This window comes from Borostomias antarcticus (genome assembly GCF_949987555.1).
Source record: "Borostomias antarcticus genome assembly, chromosome: 1".
In the NCBI taxonomy this organism is placed as follows: Eukaryota; Metazoa; Chordata; class Actinopteri; order Stomiiformes; family Stomiidae; genus Borostomias; species Borostomias antarcticus.
Genome location: NC_140234.1, coordinates 3,412,044 through 3,419,787, shown reverse-complemented (window position 1 = coordinate 3,419,787; position 7,744 = coordinate 3,412,044). Strand labels below are relative to the sequence as shown.

The 7,744-nt window shown below is 44.4% G+C and overlaps 1 pseudogene across 1 annotated transcript; it reads right to left on the bottom strand.

Moving 5' to 3' along the window:
- Window positions 1–1,516: 1,516 nt before the first annotated feature.
- Window positions 1,517–2,631, bottom strand: LOC311315792 (putative nuclease HARBI1; annotated as a pseudogene). The gene is made up of 3 exons: window positions 2,479–2,631; window positions 1,975–2,084; window positions 1,517–1,882 (listed from the first exon to the last, which is right to left on the bottom strand). The product of its transcript is annotated as a putative nuclease HARBI1 (transcript).
- Window positions 2,632–7,744: the final 5,113 nt, after the last annotated feature.

Sequence of the window (7,744 nt, the reverse complement as noted above, 5' to 3'; positions counted from 1 at the left end):
CCTCAAGCCCTCAGCTGATGTCCTGCCTGCATAACAGGGGTTCTATGTGTAACATGTGGGTGAGGTGGGGATTGAACCGCTGACCTTCCTCATCCCAAACATCTACCGCTAGACCAAAGAGGAATTCCCTGAGATCCATGGGCCAACGTGAAGACCGTCCTTCTCTACGGCTCCGATATGTTGAAAACAACCGAGGGCCTCTAAAGAAAGATCCAGGTTCTTGTTAACAAATGCCTGCGTTACATCCTCAAGCTACGGTGGACCATCAAGACCACAAATGATTAGCTGTGAGGGATCACAAACCAGGACGACATAGCTACCACCGTCAAAAGGAGAAAGTGGAATTAAGATAGGTCACACCCTTAGGAAGGACTCAAATAACATCACGAGACAGGCCCTGGACTGCAATCCACAGGGAAAGAGGAAACAGGATAGGCCAAGAAACCTGGAGACGCTCCACACTCCAAGACCTGAAGAACATTGGAGTGAGCTGGCAGGAAGCACTTGCCCAGGCCCAGAAGAGAGGGAGATGGAGAGCTCTGGTGGGCGTCCTATGCCCCTGAACGGGGTCAAGAGGACTAAGTCACTAAAACAATGTACTTTCTACATCTGCAGAGAGTAGAGCTTGAGGTGTTTAGTAGAGCTAGATATGTCTGTATTTCAACATTCATTACAGTATATGACTTTAGACCATACAGGAGCATGGACTTGTTTGCCCACTAGATGGAGACGTTATTGTACTCTTATTCACTCTACCATGGTGTGTAGGGAGCTTACTTTGGTCAATCATTGATACAAATGATGTGACATTAGTAGCACCAGATATGTCTGTATTTCAACATTCATTATAGGACTTTTGACCATACAGGTGCATGGATTTGTTTAACAAGTAGTGAATGTTGCGTCCAAGGGTCATGCCTCTCGATTCCAGATTGCCGGCATGCTATATAAAATCACACATTATGCTGTCTTTCTTTGGTTCATTATAAACAAACAAAGACAGAAAATTGAGGGGTCTTCTACAGGGCAATAAAGTGGGATCTCTGTATAAAAACGCCTAATGAGAGCAGGGGGCTTGATACCACAAGGGAACATGCATAATGGGTGGGGGACAACATGTTTACATGTTTACAGTACTTGTTGTTGTTGGCAACCCCGCCCCAATAGCGGACCTAGGACTACAACTGGCTAAATTGGCTCTGATTGAGAGACCTGTGCCACAGATTGTTTGATTGGTTTCCATCTGCCTCGTTAGTATGTGTACAGTATTTCTAGCCTACATGTACAGTAGCTCCCATCTTGTTCTTTGTCTGTTCCATTTGCTGTAGCTGTGGAGGTGTGAGGTGGAGAAACTGGAGTTTGAAAAGAAGGTATATCAGTTAGAACGTCATTTATATTCCGGCATGGATGACAATTCAACTAACATGTCTCTCTCTTTGTTTCTAGCAACGAGAGGACATCTGAGTTACATTTCAATAAAAGGTTGTTACTTCACAAAATGCCTCCTGTTCAATGTTCATGCAAAAAATTGCTGGGTGATGGCCTCTCACAGCCCTGCCAGTAGGGTAATCCAAAGTGATGGGGTCCACGACATCAGGGGGTTGCATGGTGACCGGTGGGGCTCTCTCCTTCCTAATGCCAGATATGTTGTGGAGTACAACACATGCCAACACAATTAGGCAGGCTCTCTCTGGGGCCACCCTGAGCCCGCGCAGGCAGCTGAAGCGGGCTTTCAGAACCCCAAATGCCATCTCTATCCTGACCCTCGTCTTGGTAAGGGCCACATTGAATGTGTTTTGTGGCTCTGGGTTAGGATAGGGTGTCATCAAGAAGGGCATGCACGCATACCCCCTGTCCCCAAGCAGCACTCCATTGAAAAGCCCTGATGGTGAAGAGGAATATTGCCATGGTCAGTATCGCACATGCATTGTGGGAAATAACATGAGAAACACTATGTAGCTACAGTTGCCATACCTTGCTCAAACTTGTGGCACAGTGTTGACTCCCTAAAGATCCGGGAGTCATGCACTGACCCAGGCCACTTCGCATCAAGGCTGGTGATCATGCCGTTGTGGTCACGTCATCTGCAAAAGTATTTGTGGTTCACAACATAAGACCATAGAATTAAAAGTGAATGTAGCATGTGCATTTGACTGAATTACTGCTACATGTCTGCTGACTATTTATTATTGAATGAACACAGGGACTGCACTAGACTGTTGATGGTGCGGGGGGGAGTATGATGGTTTCTTTTTTGATATGATGTGATGATGTATAGTTGTTCTGTGCTGCTCCTGTTGACACTAATTTGGTTGTACATGTGCTTTTCTCATAATGACATTGAATTGAATTTGGAAGGTGGGGGTGATATTTATTGATGTGAATATTTCCATATGTGCCATGAAGGAATTAACTTTCATCAGCTCCTACAACAATCATATCAAGGAATGAGTAGGCCAAATACTGAAGTGTCTTTACCTGCACATTGATGCTATGAAATGACTTGCGCTTCACATAATCCCCCTCATTTTCTCCAAGGGTGGCGGAGATTGGGATATGTGTGCAGCACTGATCACTCTGGGGAAACCAATGCAAAGAGTGGGCAGCCTTGGCTACAACAGTAAACGTCATATTGGTTTACAGTAGGCTATATCAAGTAGGTTCTTACCTGCCATTTCATAAAAGCCCTCTTTTATGGACTGCATGGGCAAGTGGCCTGGGAAGGTGACAAACGCGTCAAGCAGCTATAAGGGCAACGACCACCTTGCGTATTGCGCGACAGACTGTGTTCTTACTCAGGTTTTCTGCATCGCCGACAGCATACATGTAGCTACCTGTAGCAAGAAACCGCAAAGCAATACATACAGTCTGTGGGACTGTAAGCGCATGACTTGACTGTAGCTACATGTGGCTCAAGCAGCTGACAGATATAAATGATCCCTTCTGCCGAAAATCGGTATCTTTCATATAAATAGTGATCCGAAAACTCTTATGGGTTTTGTCGGTTCTTAAATACTCTCGCCTTCCTTAGAGACCCTCTAACTATTCGCGCACCGAGCTCCACGGGATCCTCTAAGAAAGGACAAGCCATTCTCCGCATGTATTGACTGGTTGATACCGGTGTTTTTATAGCGTCGAGCCGTAATCTGGAACTTAACCTGCCACCGAGCAGGTTAGCTCGCCAGCATAATGGAGATATAACGCGGTGAAAAGAGATCCACCTTCGTGATACGGATAAACCAGTCTTGAACCTGAAGTTATCGCGCTAACCCCGTAATCCATCTTCGTAGTAAGGGGCTCAGCTAATGACCAGCTAAGGTTTGTAGCTGGTTCTAGCTGGATTTTCCAGAAGGGTTTGAGCGCCATCTACCTGTATTGAGGTCATTGTGTCACACATTTACATTGGTCACAATTTGATATAAACGGCCACACGGAGCTGTGTGCACATTTTGAATGGGCACTGTGGGACCTAGTATCAAGTACCCCCAAATAGCAAACATGTAATTTAATGTAATTTATTGCTTTATAAATGTTCTTAGCTGTTAGACAAACATACTCCAGGAGCTTGCTCGATCGCCTTGTTGAGAGGGGTCAGGGAAGAATTTTTACAGCTCACTTATCTGGCCCCCGGGTGATTACTGTTTTTTTGCTTCCCTCTGGAATATGTAGGGGTGGGTCGTATATCCACCTCCCTTGTTCTCTGTAAAGCTCATTGTGTTGCCTCTGGGTATGAAATGCGCTATATAAATAAAGCTTTGATTGATTGATTGATTGATTGATTGATTGATTGATTGATACAAATGGCTCAATCTAAGCGGAACCGACACGATGGCTGCAGATTTGGGCCGCGCCATCTTGGACTGCGAGACATCTTGGGGTGAATGCAAGGATTCGAGCTCATGCACCAACCACAACTCTACTTCTGAGAAGCTGGAGCTGTTACCACGAACCTAGCCTGGCCCACCAGCACTGCACTGCACTGTAGGTTGACACTGAGTGCCCATGTATTCAAGGGCTGCCAGCTGGCAGAATGGGAGTCGCTGCACACTCTAGCTCCGATGCAAAATATTTATTTAGGTTTCCGACTTTGTTTGTACTGCAAAACCAAGCCTGGTTAAACAGACAGCTTTTCCCTGCTAGATTTACAGTTATTTTATCTGTCCCCAACCTCACCCCTCTCTAGGGTACTGTAGACTAAGACTAAGTTCCACTGATTGTCACACACCTGAGTGTGTGCAATTTGTTCTCCGCATTTGACCCATCCCCTGGGGAGCGGTGAGCAGCAGCGGTGCCGTGTTCGGGAATCGTTTGGTGATGTAGCCCCCCAATTCCAACCCTTGATGCTGAGTGCCAAGCAGGGAGCCAATGGGTCCCATTTTTATAGTCTTTGGTATGACTCGGCCAGGGATCGAACCCACAACCTCACAGTCTCTGGGCGGACACTCTACCACTAGGCCACAGAGCTGGTATATAACAACCTCACCCCTCTCTAGCGTACTGTAGCTACTATTCCACCACAGTCTCTGGCATGTGTGTACATAAGGCTGCATCTCCTTTCTCTTCCTCTTCTGAGTGAACACTTGTTGACGTCCCCTCATGGATCTGAAAGGGATGAACAGGTATAAGAAAGTGTCAGATCACTCTAAATAGCCATTGCATGTGTGGGCACAAGTGGACAGTTGAGGGTGAAGTGTTATGAACTGTTGGGAAAAGCTGCCCTGACTGACAATCCCTAAGGTTGTTCTGATGCCAGGTGTACTTGTGGGCATCCTTGTGTTCGAACATGGTGTTTGTTATGGACAAACCGTGACTAGCACAGAAGTCCAACAACAAAGATAATAAATCTAGTAATTATATTCCGTAAACTGAGGCATGTTTCAATGATTTTATTGTGAGCTCACAAGGTATGTCTGATCTCCAGAGCAGGGATATCAGAGTACAAATGTGTGGTCAGAAAACAATGCGTCTCATACTTCAGCCAAAATGACCTCATCTTAAGACCTCCTCCTCCTTATCTCTCTGGGCTAGTGGAAAGGGCTCTCCCCCTCCCCCAACTTAACATTCTTGAAGCTCACAGACCTGCTTCCACACACCACAAAACACTGATTCTTCTTCCAGGAACACAAGGTGATATTTCCACCACGCTGCCCAGGGACATTCACAACAGCTCTTTGTCCTGTAACATCTGGGCCCCGACGCCTGGTTTTAGATAGATTGAATCCAGCTTCATCAATGAAAATGAGGTCATGACGCTGTGCAGCTGCGCCAAATACCACCAATAGGCCGTTCACACCTCTCATATTGAAACGAATGGAATGCACAAGAACAAGAGCCCTGGATCAGGTCCAAATCCATCCAGCTTGCTAATAACACCACCAGCTAACATTAGCTAGCCAACACCAGATATAAATCTAAGCAGGCAGATATGAATAGGCTACAGCAGGATCTTGACTAGTCTAATGCTAGAAGGCCATAAACGCAAATGAAAACAGATCATGGATCCCTTTACCTGCCCCAAGACCTCATTGTACCATACTTTGGAAAGTACCCTAACACACCCTATAGAACATCTCATCTATGGGCTGCAAGGATTGAGTCTGAGAGAAATAATAATAGGCACAAATCCTTATTAAATCAATTTTAATCCATTGCTTTTATCTATAGCAAGATTGATAATGCTCTCCTAAAGCTATAATCAAAGTTTTGATGATTGAGGCCCAATTTAGGAACTCAAATTGGATTGAGTCCACCCAAGAAAAAAAAATTACAAAACGAATAATTCCCTTTATTTGACAAACCAATCATAGCCTACATACCAGTGATTATACCAATATGAGATCATTTTAAGATCAAGGGAAGGTGTTTGCATAGTCCTTGAACTGCTCCCTTCTTTTCTCCTCCAGATCCAGGTACCTAAGAAGACAGTTTCAGTTGCTGGTGATTTAGACTGTTGGCACTTATAGTCAGAATGAGGAGGCCTTCAGGTTTTCAAAAGCGCTGAAGATGGAGAGCAGACACATTCACACTTGGGAACCATCTAGTCTACGTATTGTCTGGCTGAAGTGGTCGTCAGTAGTCTTGTGTTCACACCTCTCATATTCAAATGAATGGAACGAAGTAGCCCTGATCCAGGACCAGGACTAAAGAACAAGAAGAGACTGCGCCTTTTTATCTGTGGAAAACAAGGAGGAACATGGTCAGCACTGGACATTCAATATAAGACCTCACATAAATGAAGAGGTCACGCATAATGCATGTCAGAATAATAATGTCATAGTAATGTCAGAACTGGTCACTACCATTACTGTACTATATGCTATGGTTGGGTTATGTGTTCTTAAAAATGTCCAGTAGGTGGCAACAGAGGTTCACCTAAGCACTACTACTTGTTAATCACCTTGGTAGATATAGCAGTGCAGTGTCAGTTAGTCAGTGATGGCCATGCCCTGTAATGCACTTCTCCAAAGTATATCAGTAAACATCAGTAAATGGTTACGCCGCTGTCCGACCTTGATTATGTAATATAGTACAAGATATTACAATTACATATCCAGAAAAGGGCGTCAGGTAGTTTCCCGTCTCAGGAGGCGGCTCTAGACCGGGTCTGAACAGTGAAACGCGTCATTGTTCCCGGCTTTCACCGATTGGTTAAGAGCATTGAAAAGACTAGCAGTCACGACCAAAAGTGTATATAAATTGTGTTCGTAATTTGTGTCTCTCTCTACCTTGGAAACTTTTCGCAGTGGAAACATTTCACAGTTGAACATTGTTTGTCACGCCTGTAAAGATTCCCCATTGCAAAGATTTTTTTTATCCATCTGAAGAAAACAAGAGACGAGCTCTTTATTCTTTTTAAACAAACGTTTCCATAGCCTTTCACTGTAGGCTACGACAATCCTCAATTCGGTAAGTTGTATGTTATCTTTTATTTTTGAAAGATTAGAGCGCAGCCGTTTGGGGCTTCGGTTTAGGAAGTGAACTTCGAATGTCCAAGGGAGGGTTAGACGACTGTTTTTGAATTTGAGTCCAGGAGAGGGTTACTGTTCTTTTTAATTTGAGTCCAGGGGAGGGTCATATAGCTACACATTTGAATCGAAAACAGAATAGTTTATTCATCTTTTCGGAATTCAGCAAGCTGTTTTGTATGACCATGTTGAGAGGGAAGCGCGTGAAGCGAACATACCGACATGCGGTCTGTTTTCAGTGTATTTCTCTGTTGCTGGTCGTTGCTGCGTGCGTTCACTTCTTTTATTCGCTGGTGACATTAAGTGGAGAACATGGCCGTATAACGTAATTCATAAGCAAATCTAGAGGCCACCACCTGTGCTGACTCAAAAAAAATTGCTGATGTGACCGGTCTGGTCTTGTACGCATGTGTTTCTGCATTGTGTATTAAATAGCTGGACCACTTCTTGCTGCTGAAGGCTGATTTATTCTGGATAGAATAAACACACATAGTTATACATTTGCACTGAGGCTGGTCAGGCATCAGATGGACCGCCAGCAACTGAGGTTTACATGTTGCTATACAATTACTGTAATGAAGTCAAGGATGATACACTCTCAAAGTTATTTACTCTTTATTGCATTCTGCACTTCAGACCCCATTACTACGCATTCTGGTGGTTATCTCCTTGCTGAACGTTACTTCCGGTCCCTCTCTACATTAAGCCCCTCTCCTTATATCACCTGACTGCCTGACTGAATATAACATACAACATGAATCAGAACATTACAACATTCC